Source organism: Chelonia mydas, chromosome 4 (assembly GCF_015237465.2).
Source record: "Chelonia mydas isolate rCheMyd1 chromosome 4, rCheMyd1.pri.v2, whole genome shotgun sequence".
NCBI classification, from domain to species: domain Eukaryota; kingdom Metazoa; phylum Chordata; order Testudines; family Cheloniidae; genus Chelonia; species Chelonia mydas.
Genome location: NC_057852.1, coordinates 42,342,551 through 42,359,193, shown reverse-complemented (window position 1 = coordinate 42,359,193; position 16,643 = coordinate 42,342,551). Strand labels below are relative to the sequence as shown.

Here is a 16,643-nt window from a genome sequence, read left to right as displayed (position 1 = left end):
CTCTTAAAATCGATTTCTGTACTCCTCCCCGACGAGGGGATTAGCGCTGAAATCAACATCGCCGGGTCGAATTTGGGGTAGTGTGGATTCAATTCAATGGTATTGGCCTCTAGAAGCTATCCCACAGTGCTCCATTGTGACCGCTCTGGAAAGCACTCTCAACTCGGATGCACTGGCCAGGTAGACAGGAAAAGCTCTGCGAACTTCTGAATTTCATTTCCTGTTTGGCCAGTGTGGCAAGCTGATCAGCACAGGTGACCGTGCAGATCTCATCAGCAGAAGTGACCATGCAGTCCCAGAATTGCAAAAGAGCTCCAGCAAGGACTGAACGGGAGGTACTGGGTCTGATCGCTGTATGGGGAGATGAATCCGTGCTATCAGAACTCCATTCCAAAAGATGAAATGCCAAAATATTTGAAAAAATCTCCAAGGGCATGAAGGACAGAGACTATCACAGGGACCCGCAGCAGTGAAACTTAGGAACTTAGGCAAGCCTACTAAAAAACCCAAGAGGCAAACGCCCGCTCGGGGTCAGAGCCCCAGACATGCCGCTTCTACGTTGAGCTGCATGCAATTCTAGGGGGTGCCCCTACAACTACCCCACCCCGTCTCTGGACACCTGCAAGGGGAGAGTCTCACACAACAGGGATGAGGATTTTGGGGACAAGGAAGATGATGAGGAGGGGGAGGTTGAAGATAGCGCACACAGGGCAAGCGGAGAAATTGTTCTCCCCGACAGCCACGAACTGTTTATTACCCTGGAGCCAATACCCTCCCAAGGTGGGCTCCTGGACCTTGAAGGCGGAGAAGGAACCTCTGGTGAGTGTACCTTTGTAAATATAATACATGGTTTAAAAGCAAGCGTGTTTAATGATTAATTTGCCCTGAAGACTTGGGATGCATTCGCGGCCAGTACAGCTACTGGAAAAGTCTGTTAACGTGTCTGGGGATGGGGCAGAAATCCTCCGGGGACATCTCAATGAAGCTGTCCTGGAGGTACTCCCAAAGCCTTTGCAAAAGGTTTCTGGGGAGGGCAGCCTTATTGTGTCCGCCATGGTAGGACACTTTACCACGGCACGCCAGTAGCATGTAGTCTGGAATCATTGTATAAGAAAGAATGGCAGCGTGTGGTCCCGGTATTTGCTGGCATTCAAGCAACATCTGTTCTTTATCTCTCTGTGTTATCCTCAGGAGAGTGATATAATTCATAGTCACCTGGTTGAAATACGGGAATTTTATTAAGGGGACTTTCAAAGGTGGACGTTCCTGCTGGGCTGTTTGCCTGTGGCTGAAAAGAAATCATCCCCGCTGTTAGCCCCGCAGTGGTGGGAGGGGTGAAGCGATCATCCCAGAGAATTGGGTGTGTGTGGGGTGGGGGGAGGGGGTGAGTTGGGTTTGTGCTGCACATTAACCCGAAAACATCAGCCCCTCCTTTTAAATGGCCAATGTGTCTTTTTCAGTTTCACTCTCCCTTTTTTTCCTTCCGCAGCTGCAAATGTTTCAACACTGCCACAAGCATCTCCATCCCAGAGGCTAGCGCAGATAAGAAGCCGAAAAAAAAGCACTCACAATGAAATGTTCTCTGAGCTCATGCAGTCCACCCAAACTGAAAGAGCCCAGCAGAATGCGTGGAGGCAGACAATGGCAGAGTCCAGGAAAGCACAAAATGAACGCGAGGACAGGAGGGACGCGCAAGAGGGCAGGTGGCGGGATCAAGAGGAAAGGTGGCGGCAGCATGATGAGAGGAGGCAGGATGCAATGCTGAGGCTACTGGAGGATCAAACTAATATGCTCCGGCATATGGTTGAGGTGCAGAAAAGGCACAGACCATCACTGCAGCCCCTGTGTAACCAACCATCCTCCTCCCCAAGTTCCATAGTCTCCTCACCCAGATGCCCAAAATGCGGGGGGGCTCCAGGCACCCAACCACTCCACCCCAGAGGATTGCCCAAGCAACAGAAGGCTGGCATTCAGTAAGTTTTGAAGTGCAGTGTTGCCTTGTTTGTGTGACGAATTAATAAAGAATGCAGGAATTTGAAACAACAATGACTTTATTGCCTCTGCAAGCGGTGATCGAAGGGGGGAGGGGAGGGCGGCTGGCTTACAGGGAAGTAGAGTGAACCAAGGGGGCAGGTTTTCATCAAGGAGAAACAAACAGAACTGTCACACCATAGCCTGGCCAGTCATGAAACTGGTTTCCAAAGCTTCTCTTCCTGTGCTCTTCTAACCACCCTGGTGTCTGGCTGCGCATAATCAGTGGCCAGGTGATTTGCCTCAACCTCCCACCCCGCCATAAACGTCTCCCCCTTACTTTCACAGACATTGTGGAGCGCACAGCAAGCAGTAACAATGGGAATATTGGTTTTGCTGAGGTCTAGCCAAGTCAGTAAACTGCGCCAGTGCGCTTTTAAAAGTCCAAATGCACATTCTACCACCATTCTGCACTTACTCAGCCTATAGTTGAATAGCTCCTGACTACTGTCCAGGGTGCCTGCGTATGGCTTCATGAGCCATTGCATTAAGGGGTAGGCTGGGGCCCCAAGGATAACTATAGGCATTTCAACATCCCCAACGGTTATTTTCTGGTCTGGAAAGGAAGTCCCTTGCTGCAGCTGTTCATATAGACCAGAGTTCCTGAAGATGCACGCGTGATGTACCTTTCTCGGACATCCCACACTGATGTTGGTGAAACGTCCCTTGTGATCCACCAGTGCTTGCAGCACCATTGAAAAGTACCCCTTTTGGTTTACGTACTGGCTCAGCCTTGGTGGTCCAGTCCCAAGATAGGGATATGGGTTCCATCTATCACCCCACCAGTTAGGGAATCCCATTGCAGCAAAGCCATCCACTATGACCTGCACATTTTTTAGAGCCACTACCCTTGATAGCAGCAGCTCAATGATTGCTTTGGCTACTTGGATCACAGCAACCCCCACAGTAGATTTTCACACTCCAAAATTGATTCCTGACTGACCGGTAGCTGTCTGGGGTTGCAAGCTTCCAGAGGGCTATTGCCACTTGCTTGTGAACTGTGAGGGCTGTTCTCATCTTGGTATTCTTGCGCTTCAGGGCAGGGGAAAGCAAGTCACAAAGCTCCATGAAAGTGCCCTTACGTATGCGGAAGTTTCACAGCCACTGGGAATCATCCCAGACCTGCAACACTATCTTGTCCCACCAGTCTGCGCTTGTTTCCTGGGCCCAGAATCGGAGTTCCATGGCATGAGCCTGCCCCATTGCTACCAGGATGGCCAAACTGCCAGGGCCCGTGCTTTGAGAGAAGTCTGTGTCCATGTCCTCATCACTCTCGTCACCGTGCTGCCATCGCCTCTTTGCCTGCTTTTGCAGGTTCTGGTTCTGCATATACTGCACGATAATGCGCGAGGTGTTTACAATGCTCATAACTGCCGGGGTGATCTGAGCGGGCTCCAAGTTTGCCATGGTGTGGTGTCTGCAGGAGAGCAGAGTTGCAGGGGAAGCAGTGGTTGGATGACCAGTTTTGCAGACCTACTGCACAGTCCTCTGCCAGGACACAACAGCTGAGCGGGCTGCACGCTTGCCGTGGTACGGCGAGACAAGATCAGCCGAGCAGAGTTGCAGTGGAAGCGGCACTGCGAGACCACCAGGAGAGCAGAGTGCCAGCAGAAGTGGTGGATGATGACAGTCATATAGAGGACCTGCGAGGTGGACTCATAGCATCAGGAGAGCAGAGTGGCAGCGGAAGCAGTGGATGACAATGATAGTTTGCAGTCCTACTGCACCGTCTGCTGAAAGCAGCATGGCGCCCGCAGAGAAAAAAGGCGCAAAACGATTGTCTGCCGTTGCTTTCTGATGACATGTACCCAAAACTACCCGCGACAATGTTTTTGCCCCATCAGGCACTGGGAACTTAACCCAGAATTCCAATGGGCGGCGGAGACTGCAGAAACTGTGGGATAGCTACCTACAGTGCAATGCTCTGAAAGTTGATGCTAGCCTCGGTACTGTGGACGCATTCCGCCAACTTAATGAGCTTAGTGCATGAGTGTGGGGACACACACAATCGACTGTATAAAATTGCTTTCTAAAAAATCGACTTCTATAAACATGACCTAATTTCGTAGTGTAGACATACCCTTAATACACATGCATAACTTTCTGCACTGTAAGTAGTCACTTTGGCTTCAGTAGGACTACTCCCAGTATGTACGTTAAGTATTTGCTCAAGTCTTTCCAAGAGGAAAACTTAAAGTAGAGCAGTGGAAATAAAAACTAAAGCTATGTCAGCAGCACTAAAAGTGCATCAAAGATAAAATACAAACAAAGCAGAAAAAGAAAATAAAACCTACTCCATTGTGAACCAGAATGAATGTATACCTCAATTCATAACTTGAAAATAATAATAATAGTAAATGCCCCTCTGATTTAAGAACTCCATTATTTTTGTCCCCAAGATGGAACCGTCACTGAATTCTATATGTAAAATTGCTAAGCTGAATTATTGGACAAATTCGGAGGTCTTTTACTCAGGCAAAATTCCCATGGAAGGCGATGGGAATTTTGTCTGAGTAAGGACTTAAGGGCTAATTCCTAAGTAAACATAAATATTTATAAGGAGTCAGTTGCCTAATTTGTGAGATCAAAGGGAGTCATTTTGATATTTTTGAACAAGTCTAGAAATGGTTTAATATTGTTAATGTTTTATTTGCTGATAGAGCATCTGAGAGATATATACATGCTGAATGCACATAAATAATATTTAAATACACTTTAAACTGGACAATGTTTATAAGATCCAGCCTATAACCTGAATTCTTTTTATGTTACAGTTCTCCCTTGGGTAGGGTAGTTTGAGTTCCAGTTGACTTGAGATATTGCATAGTTGTCCTGGGCTGTCAGCCAATAAGTCTTTTCCCAGCCTGATCATGTCAGTGAAAGTCATGCTGAAAAAATAGTAGGAAAGAGCCTTCCTTCCTACACAGCGTTGATCAAGTTAACACCCTTCCTAAAGTTGCTTTAAAAAGACTGTTGTGGTGCTTTGGGGTGGAAAAATGTATCCTGAATGTTAAGAGATGTCCTGTTATTTTTAAAACTAAAACACGACAATTCTCAACTAGAGAAGCTGCACTATATACAATGAATTCCAACTAGCTACCCATAGCAGCACTGGTGTGTTTATTTAGGAACCTGACACACTAAAGAGACGATGCAACAAGTTTGTAATTCAATGTCAACATCATGTTTATATCAGGACACTGCCATTTTTTCGTCAACATTTTTGATAGAGGAATTTGCAAGTTTCAAGAATGGCCTGGGAAGGTGGCAAGTTTCAGAGGGGTAGACATGTTGAGGAGTCCAGTGGCACCTTAAAGACTAATAGATTTATTTGGGCATAAGCTTTTGTGGGTAAAAACCCCACTTCTTCAGATGCATGGAGTGAAAATTACAGAAACAGGCATAAATATATATTGGTACATGAAGAGAAGGGCATTACCTTATAAGTGGAGAACCACCGTTGAAGGCCATTTAGGTCAGGGTGGATGGGGTCCACTCCCAATAATTGATGAGGAGGTGTCAATACCAAGAGAGGGAAAATTGCTTTTGTAGTGAGCCAACCACTACAAAAGGTAGGATATTCGGTATTATACTGCATTCCACTTGCTCCTAAGGAAATGCTTATAGCTAATCTTATCACACACAGAAATCCTGAAATGTTCACGAGTACAATGGTGAACTGCATGAAACGTAGGGTTGGTTTAATCAGGAAACCTACTCGGTTAGGATGTTTCCTATGGATACAATTAGCCTAATAATAGTGAATGACAATGACTGCTATTTAATTGTGAAAGTGGTACTTAAACAGTATTAAAAAGTATTAGTATTAAATTCTAAGATCTAAGAAGTTATCCAATGAAATTCAAAAAGCAGAACAATTAAAGATGAAATGCAGTGAATATCATATTTATTTTTGTGCTTTTTTTAGCACCATTTTTCACTTCAATGTCTTTTCAGACTGCTTCATGTTTTATGTAATCTCTAATTGATTGCCCAAACAAAAGATACTGTCATATTTTGGCCTTGACTATACTATATTTTCTTCTTAAAAGAGAATTTTTTAAATTAAATTTGAGTTATGGATGTGCTTGGAGTCCCCAATCAAGTTAGGGCCACCGTGTGCGAGTTGCTGGTTACACACATAATAAGAACCAATACCAGCACTGAAGAGCTTACCATCTAAAATCAATAAGACAAAGGGAAGAGAGGAAGTATAGTTATTGTACAGATTGGGAAATGGGATACAGAGAGATTAAGAGACAAACTTTCTCCTACATCCAAGCTCTACAAGGGACCAGACAAATGGTGGCGAGGGAATTGCTTGATTCTGAGGTTTGTGCTAGCCCTGGTGAAAGGTAGAGCAGTGAAAAAGTGAAAATAGATATATTGGTATGCACACACATAAGAATAGGTCTTTGTGTTCCTGAGCAATTTTCACCAAGAATTATAAAGTGTTTTACAAATACTGTTTGAAACTCAACACCCCGGTGAGGTACCTAAGCATTATTACTCGCACTGGGGAGTTAAGGCTCAGATAAATTAAGTAACTCGCTCAAGGTCACATAAAGTCCATGGCAGTTATGAGGCTAAGAACCCAGATCTCTTGACTCCCAGGCTTGTTCTTTAGCTACAAGATTATTTTTCCTCCTGAGAACCCCAATCATTTTGTCTCTGTTAAATCCCACCTCCTCCTCAGATTGACTATGCTTCTCAGCAACTGTACTTCCTTCCTGCTGGATCTCTCTCTGGGACCAGCCAATCGTACCACAATAAATAAAAGGCTAAATCTTAAAATCAAATGTGAGTCTTCCACAATGAAAACTACCATATGACCACAGATTTAATATAGACTTGCAGTCCATTGGAATAAGATTGTTACAAAGAATGCTTTAATTGATTTAGGCCTTGTCTAGCTAGGGGGGGATTTTTTTTTTTTTAAATCAAATGATCTGATCTGAAACATCACTTAGCACCTAGCATAGACACAGTTTAACACCTTTACAAATACACGAGCTGATCTTGCTGTAATCTAGATTCTTCCCTAGCATACACTGTGACCAGCTAACATTATTTTAAAGGTGTTTAAACTGTGTCTACACTAAGTGGTGTTTCAAATCAGGTTAGCTAACTTGATTTTTTTTTTTTTAAATTACCCCTTTTCTCATACTGTAGACAAGGCCTTGTATGTAGGTAGAATTTTTAATGTTTTATCTGTGATGTCAGAATGATTACTGTGCTTTACTTTGAGAGAACATGAACCACTTTTAGGCCACACATTTAACTTTATGAACATGCTTAAGTACTTTCCTGAACCACACACCTGCCATCTCTACAGGTTTTCATTTCCTCCTCCGGGTATGCAGGGAAAACTACCTTCCATCCCTCACCCCTGGGGAAGGTAACCAGAGGTGATAGTCAGAGCTCTCTCCCCTTCCCTAAGCATCTGAGAGCAGTTTCTGGGTGGGGAAGGAAAGAACAGCAGATACTATTTTTACAAAAGAGGTGTGGCGAAGAGGGAGCAGAAAGAACCCAGCTGTTCCAGGTCACTCTGTTCTCTCCTATGAAAAATGGCTAAGATGCCCCCTGAATCTCCAAGCCCAGGCCAGGAGAGAGAGAGGGGTTGAAGAACCCCTGGAGCTGACTCCCCTGTCCCACATGAGGGCGGTGTGTGTGTATGCATGCATGGGTGATAAATCCCTGGAACTGATCATTGCCCTTCAGGGCTAGAGGTGCGTGTGGAGGATAGGTCGATCAATGGCTATTAGCCAAGATGGTCATGAATGCAACACCATGCTCTGGGTGTTCCTAAACCTCTGACTGCCAGGTGTTGGGACTGGACAACTAGGGATGGATCTCTTGCTAATTGCCCTGTTCTGTTCATTCCCTCTGAAGCATCCAGCACTGGTGCCACACACACACACCCCTAGCCCTGAAGGGCATTGACAGGATACTGGGCTAGATGCACCATTGGTCTGACTAACTACGGCCGTTCTTATGTTCCTAAGGAAAGAGCCACTGGAGTTCACCCTCGCCCCACATGAGGAAGTGGTAATGAAAAATCCCTGGAGCTTCCACCACAGCTGCAGCAGGAACAAAGGGGAGTGCAAGATGAAGAGGCTGATGTGAATTGTGGGGAGCACAGAATTAACTGTTTGCTGCTGAAATATGAAAAATTGATTTGGGGCTAGAAGCACACAAATAACTAGTGGGGGCTGATGGGGCCAGAATAAATTGATGTAAGGCTAGGAGGTACATAATTAATTTATGGTGAGGTGCTAGAGATACAAAATTTGGGGCTAGAAGGGCATACAATTAATTAATTGGAGTTTGGGTAGAAACCCTATGTACCATCAAGCAATACTTATGCAAATGTGTTTATTTTTGTCATAAGATGTTGGCAGGTGTCAAATGGAGGCCTGAATGCACATAAGCCATAGGTTACTGGTTGAGGGCTATGGAACATTTTATTAACAGAGATTGCATAGTAGCATCCAGTGGGGCACCAGGGCTCAGAAGAGTGAAATGATAATCAAGTAACATGTACCGTCACAAATAATAATATAACATTTTCAATTAAAATGAAAATACTATTGTTTATAAAAAATGTTCCTTAATCTCTCAAATGTTTTAATTTGAGAAGTGTTATTTGAGGCAGATATATGGAAAATGAACCTACCTTCTAAAACAAGGGTATTTGTGTATGTAATTATTGTAGATAATTATTCAGGAAAGAAAACCTTAAGTCTGTAAAGCCCAGGTAAACTATTTGTGGTTCCTGCTGAGAATGGAAATACTAATTCTTAAACTAGAATTAACCTTAGGGCTTCACTAATTTTTTTTTTTTCTTAAAGCATGTCATTAGTTAGCTTAGTCACAGCAAGAACTACATTGTCAAGCAATGCAGAATTAAAAAGAGACTGCCAATATTATAGTAAGTAGATAAAGCAGGCATAGGTTTTTCAGCTAGGATTGAAAAAAAATCCCATAGCTTCTGACATACTTCTACATTCATGCCTAATCTCATTAACATCTTTCTGATTTCATCCTACAGCAACCTACTTCCTCTATATAGCCCTTGAAAGAACAATGTAATACTTAAAGTCCAGTGAAGTTTCACAAGATTTTTTTTCCCACTAGCAAAATGACAACTGCACAGATAACACTGAACATGAAGGGGTATTAAGTTCAGGAAGTAACCGAATTTAAATTGCAGGGTTAGTGTGTTGAACATTCCCCATTGTAATGAATCTCAAGAAATGGGTTCTTATATTAAATTAGGACATTTTTCCTTTAAATTACCTTTCCTACAGAAACTATATAGTGCATCAAGAAAGTAGCTCAGTCCAACCTTAGAGCCCATTGGGATCAGACCTGAAATGAGAGTTAGAGAACTGAGAGAAAAGGTGTGTAAGGTATATCTTTTATTGGACCAACTTCTGTTGGTGAGAGAGACAAGCTTTCAAGCTTGTCTCTCTCACCAACAGATGTTGGCCCAATAAAAGATATTACCTCACCCATCTTTTCTTTCTAATATCCTGGGACCAACATGGCTATAACTACACTGCAACTGGAGAACTGGAAAGAGCAGAACAATCTGTATCCTTTGTAGCTAAGTCCTTCTAACTTAAACTAACAGGCTCTTTAGATTAACTTGATTTCTTGTGATCCCTCCTGAAAAAATGCTCCTTGAGATTGGAGGTATTTTAAATCTTATAATATAATCCAGCAATTCAATTATTCAGCTTCTATCACCATAGTATCTGAGCACCTGCAAAGCATCTAAAAATAAATCGCTTTCTTCCTAGCTTGTATGAGAAAGAACTTAATTATTTTATAGTTTGTGGGACTTCCTGTTTGTTTATGTGGGGTAGGTGGGGTAAGCGCATTTTGTATGACAAATTTATCAAAGAAAAGCTAAATTGGAGATGTGAATTCTTTAACTGCTAAGAAAGTGGTTTGTTTTGTGGCCATTTTTATATTTTGTAGGAATGAGTTCCATAGTATAAATCCAGCTCCTATAGAAGTGCTTTGCCCATACTCAGTAGGTTCCCCCTATTCGCTGACATTTTCATTGGTACACTGGAACACAGCTGGTCATGATCATGAAGGAACAATCCATGAAGTTCTTGAATGTCAGGATGTGACGATAAGGGGCATTTGTCCAATGTAGAACTTACAAATTCTGGTTAATGTTAGGAAATTGCTGAGCATGGACTGCTTCAGTAGATATGGAACCCATCATTTACTGACAGGGGCTGTAGAACGTTTCTGGATCAGGTACAATGGTCGGTCATTAGATCTTAAATGGCTGCCTAACCAGGTGGTAACACCTTGGAACAATGGGTAGGCTGAAGCTAGTTCCCTCAAACTCTCTGCAGAGAGAGGGAGTGGAAAATCCCCAGGAGGAGAACAAAGGATTCATAAGACATTGTTTGTAGGATACAAATTCAACAAACTCACACAGCAAGACGGAGGAAGCTTTACAAAGGAGAGAGGGACACGCTTTCATGGCAGAGTTGTCCTGTCTAACTTGCCAAGGGCAAAAGAAAGCTAGCTGACACAGAGAGGGAGAGGGACTCCATGATTCTGAAGGAAAGCTATGAACTGCAGGTGGAGGATCCTGGACACCCCAGAGGACTCTGCCCAAGCTCAAAGAACTCTCCAGAGTGGGGAGGAAACAGACAGGGAAACCATACAGCTGTGTTTATTATTTTGTCTAGGCCTGCGTATCTCTTGCATTAAGTAAAGCATAATGGTGTTTGAAATCCTGTGCAAAGCCTGCCTGTGTGTCTGTTCACTTCCAGTCACATACCCCTCAAGAGTTGAAATGTAAACCCACAGCACCCAGACACCTAGAGTTTTGGAAGGGGTGTCCTTAAGCTATAGGGGAATCAGAGGTCAGCACTAGTCCCTGGGGGGTCTCAGCTCTCAGAAGAGGGTGCTAGACAGAGGACCTATACCTCATCAGTGTGCCCAGATTCCCCAACCAGGGGCAGCATTTAGACTCTGTTCAGATTCAGGAGGGTTAAAAAGCAGGCCCAAATGCAACAGCCTGGTGAGCATCCAATCACAGGGAACTCTACCAGGGCTTTGTGTCTGCATGTGTGATGTAGGACATAGACCCTGAACTGGAATTTGCGCTCAATGGGAACAGGCTTGTCTTGGTAACAGATGAGTTGCTGTGTTTTGCATCAGCTGGATTTTTTTTTTCCAGAGTGCATGTCTTAATTCCTAATTCCTTAATAACAACGTGTTGAAATATTCAAGTCCAGAGGATGCATAGAACATCATGGCCTGATGTTAGGCCTGGGTTAGGATGAAGCACAATCATTTGGCCAGTTGCAAACGGGAATGGACCTTTTTGACTATGATTGCTATTTGAGCATCTAATAGAAAGGACTCCAAAAGCACACTATGGTTGTGGACTGACAGTCAAGAGCAAACATTACAGAGGAGGCAAGTTCTTTGAAGTTCTTCCTTCTTTATATCAGTATATTAGTTTTGCCTGGGATCAGCTTTAACCAGCTACTCTTCATCCAGCAGCTGATTTGGGCGTAAGCAATAAGAGAGCTGGGGGATGGTGTTATTATGAGTTACATAAAGCAGACATAAAACTCACTGTCGTGCTGCTTCAGTCAGTGTTGTCTTACCAGTTTCCCCAATAGCTATACATACACATTGCAAATCTGGCAGGGGGACCGTGACATGTGGAGCTCCACAGAGGTGAGAGGTTTGGAGGTGGAGAACCGTTGTCCATAATGCCCCTCGCAGTTTAATTGGAAAGGGACCTGAGCTATTTCAGGGCATTTCCATTCACCCCTGCAGTTTATTTGATGATCAACAGTATCAAATGCCAAGGAGAGGTCAAGCAGGACAAGTATGAATATAATTTCTTTGTCTTCAGACAGGAGGAGTCATCAACCACAGTAAGAAGTGCTATCTTAGTGCTGTGCCCTGACCTGAAGCCTGAATGAGAGGAGCCAGTGTACTTGCAGCTCCCAGGTGGTACAGGAGACTCTTTCTGCTGGTTTCTCAGATTGCTTGACTGGGGGGGTGTGGGGGGGAAAGCTTCTACCACCTTCAGCTCATGCAACACCTCCTACCAGTTCTCTTCTTGGAAGACCTATTCGCCAGCCACTACCCTCTTGACTCTCCCAAGATTTCTGCAGATATCTCTGTTCTTGTTACACAACATCTAAATTTGCACTCAGAGTGGGGTAGTATGATTTTTAAACCTATTTAAGAACAATTATTTTAACTATTGCATTAATAAATGAGAATTTTATAAAATTATTTGGGTCACAGAGAAATAATTCCTCCAAAATGTTTTAATTCTTCTATTATCAGTTCTTATACAAGGACTTCACATTATATAAAAATCAGGCTACACAACATTTCTGTCACGTCAGTCTTACTGAAGACCTGGAGCATTGTGCAAGTTGACAAGAAAAGACTTGATGCGTTTGACAGCAGGTGTTCAGGAAGAATGTGCAATATCGAGTGGCAGTATTTTGTGAAGAGCAGTGAACAGGGCAGGAACATTTTACTTGGTTATTAACAAAATGTAATAATAAAAGCAAGGAAACAGATGGCTTGATCTCCCAGCGAGATGCAACACAACTCAAACAGTAAGAATGTTTATTTCAAAAGAGTCAGCAGAGAAAACAATAAAAGGATGGAGCAGAAAAACACATAAGAAAACCTACATATAACTTATCCTTCACAGTCAACTGGGAAATGCCATCCATTGCTCTTACATACCTGTTAGTACAACAGAGACAGGCACATATCAGTATTTTTAGATATTTTTTTCTTCAGCACTGTTTTGAGTTGTACTCTGCTGCAATGCATCATGTCAGTAGAGTGCAATCCTTCTACATAACTCACAGTACAGCCTGAAGTGAGACTCTCTTTTTGTAGCAATAAGGAATAAAATACTCAATATCATTGGCTTAAGAGATCTTCAATCCCTTTTCAGCATTCTGTATCCATGTTTACCATATTGTATCAAAACCCAATGTTATTCTATTATTCCATTAAGCAGAAGAACAGAGTCATCTTTACATAAAGCAGGGATAAACTAAAATATTGGAAACTGTCTTTTCAAGAAACAAGATTTCCTCCTATATACTATGTTGCCAGTGGGATAAACAGAGCACCGTTGAGCTCCCTTGGTTTTACTGCAAATTAGAGTCACATCCAGCAACTTTTGTGAACTAGAACAGAAGTGTAGGTGACAAATAAATGTGAATCATAATGGGGATTGCCAAAATTGCTTGAAGAAAGTAAAATTGTCCTGAACGCCTTTGTGCAAAACAGAAATCAAACTTGAAACTGTTCTGAGAAGAGTACTACACTATTTAAATGAGTTTGCATCCCTCAGTTTTTCCTGCTTGAAGTCAGAGATAGAAACAGGACCGAAATACCATGAGAAAGGCCAAAATATTTCCTGACCAGCCAAAACTGGAAAATACAGGAATACTGTAGACTTTTTAATTAGCTATGAAAGAAGGGCATCCAGTTTAGGGATTGCATCACAGCTGTCCATTTTATCCTCTTGATGAGTACAGTTCTGTACTGTATATGATTCTTAAGCATCCAGGTCCTATTGTGTGTTGATGAGTCCCAAGTTCTGTACTGTATATGATTCTTAAGCATCCAGGTCCTATTGTGTGTTCCCTGTACACCCAAAACTCCCACTGAAGTAACTGGGAAGCTAATAAATGAAGCCCTATTATCTTTTGGGGATAGGTAAACATCCTACAAGTTATGGGCATGATGCAGGAATTACTGGGAGAAATTCCATGGTCTGCATGGGGCAGGTAGTCAGACCTAGTGAACATAATGGTCTCTCTGGCCTTAACATCTATGGACAGCCACGTTACAGATGAATAAACAGATGAAGAGATTCAGGGCTGGTCTGAAAGGATCAATGGAAAGGCATCAATCTAAGTTACGCAACTTCAGCTGCGTGAATAACGTAGCTGAAGTCGACGTACTTAGATCCACCTACCACAGTCTCTTCACTGTGGTGTGTCAATTGGAGACACTCGCTCGTCGATTCCCCTTGCGCTTCTCATTGAGGTGGAGTTACCGGAGTTGATGCTAGAGTGATTGGCGGTCAATTTACTGTCTCTATACGAGACATGATAAATCGACCCCCGCTGGATCGATCGCTGCCTGTTGATCCGGCCGGTAGTGTAGACAATCCCTAAGCCTCAACACCACAGGAGGAGCTCACAATCACTACTTCTACCCTGTTCTCATCTTACTTTGAGGAGGAATAAGTCACTTTGCCATTTTTCAGGGTACAGCTCACTCTCTCTCCCCTGTGCCTGGCCAAGGTTGCTGCCCAGTGTATGGAAGGGAGCAGACTCGTAGTTCTGGCCACTGCCTTCATCTTGGTTTGTGATGGAAGTTTCAGATATGCAGCCCTAGTTCAGCCACACTCAGAGCAGGAGGTGAGGGTGTCTTTACTTCCCACTACTTTCCTGCATATAGCCATATATGGTCTATATCTAGGGACAACCTAGCCCTTTGTGACTTGCTAGGGTGCACAGTCAGCTTTTGATAGAGAACAGGATCCTGACTCCTAATCTTCTGCTTTAATTGATAGATAGCACTTCCTCCTTGATTTCTAGTAAAATGATTTTCAGTAAAGTTAAAATTAATAAAAAACCCCCCACAAATCTATCAGCTAACAAACAACTTAACACGCTTTCTTTGGTGCCTGTTTACAAAAGCAACTCCTTGGTACTCCTCACTAAGAAGTGCTAAACCTCAGGAATGTTAGTTACTTCCCCCCTCCTTTTGGGGTGGGGGTTTTAATAAAAGAACCCCTTTAGAAAAGATAACAATTATGTGTAATGGAACCTGGAACCAGACTCTCTTGGCAATTAATCACCCAGGAGCCGTTGCCATCCTGCAGGCTGTTTCTGACAGATTCTGAGTGCTTTACAGGAATCACTGGGATAAGATGTGCCTGGGCTGGCTTCTCACAGGGGCTGCTCATGTATAAAGGGCACTTTGGTTTTCTTTTGTTTTTTAAGTTTTATATATCCCGACAGAGATTCACACACACACACACACACACACGCATGTGTGTGTGTCATATAAAATTCTCTCTTTACATACATGGAACAAATGCAGAATTCATTTATTGACCCAGAGGTGAAAAAAGCCTTTTCCTCCTCTCAGCAAAGTAGAGCTATCCATCACTTAACAGAGATACTTCCTGTTTTCAAGCAGTTGGGAAGGCATGACTTCCAACCCAAATACTTGGCTTGGCAAGCTACTGCTATGTTGATAGATGCTTTTATAACCACTTCATTCCACCTGAAGTTTCGGTATAAAAGGAGGGAGGGTTCTCCCCCCACCCTTCTGAGGGAGTAAAAAAGAGGGAGAGGGAAGAGAAGGAAAAGGAAGGAAAATACCGCAGCTCAACAGCTGGATGACAGAGGTTAGCATAGCTCTGACAGATGTTACTGTATAACCTCAAAATGACATGTTAGAGAGGAAAAAAAAAAACTGTTCCTTGTAGGAAAAGAAAGAGAATATTGAACTCCAGCCAAAATATTGCAAGTCTCTTCAAAAGCTTTTGAAAGCTATAACAAAAATCTACCACATAATACAGTATTTTTCATACATATCCTATGCTTTTGCATTACCATTGCCTCAAGTGATTCAATTACCAGCACTGGATAAGATTCTTTTCAGAAAAGCAGTCATCCTCAAATGACAAAGTACATAGCAGGTCAGTTATGACTGTGCCTGCTTAATAACACCTTTCCAAGAAGCTCTGCTAACTAAATGTGCTTCGAAGCTCTTCTCAAGATCTAAATATTTTAGGGCATGACAAACAGCAGTGAAAATGTTTTTCGTGAAAGGAAGACATATTAGAAAACCCACATGATATGTTTTATATAACTTTTAGTTGTATCAATTTCTGTATTGCTTATACATAGTTACTTCTGTGAGTATCCTATAACAAAAATCCTGCAGAGCTTACCTGGCCTGTCACCAAACTTTACAGATCTGGCTATCAAATCACAGCTACATGAAATGTTCATAGAACACAACGGACATGTGCAACAAGCTATTTCTGAGGAGGATGAAGAAGGGTAAAGAGGACTGGTTTCCAGAAGCAGTTTAAAATTAAATCAATAAGTCTCAGTTATACTGGCCAAAACTCAATAAAAGTGAATCTGAGCTCTTTTCTTAATCAAGTGATCTGAAAGAACATTATAAAGCAAAGAATTAGATACTGTTAGTGGAGTGACTGCAGGCTAATGGAACATGGAGAGAACAAGCCCACAGCCTGGGCAATTAAATCTATTTATGATGGAAGAGGAGGGCTGATCAGGACACCAAGGTGATCCCTTCCTCTTTTCAAAGAAAAGTCATGGAACTTTTATCTTCTAATTGTACAGGTACCAGAAATAGGAAAACCTTGATTTAAACTCTCATCTTCTAAAGGTGCAACCTCTCCCCAGAATCAGTACAAATGGGAATAATCACTAGACATGGTGTAGGCTTTTAACCCATTATTTCTTGGCCCATACGTACAAAGAGTTCAAATGAACCCACTCTCACAGATGACACTCTTCATCTGA

At 42.8% G+C, this 16,643-nt stretch overlaps 1 protein-coding gene across 2 annotated transcripts in view; it reads right to left on the bottom strand.

Moving 5' to 3' along the window:
- SPATA5 (spermatogenesis associated 5) overlaps positions 1–16,643 on the bottom strand; it is a 301,993-nt gene that overhangs the window by 59,904 nt on the left and 225,446 nt on the right. The window lies entirely within an intron of this gene.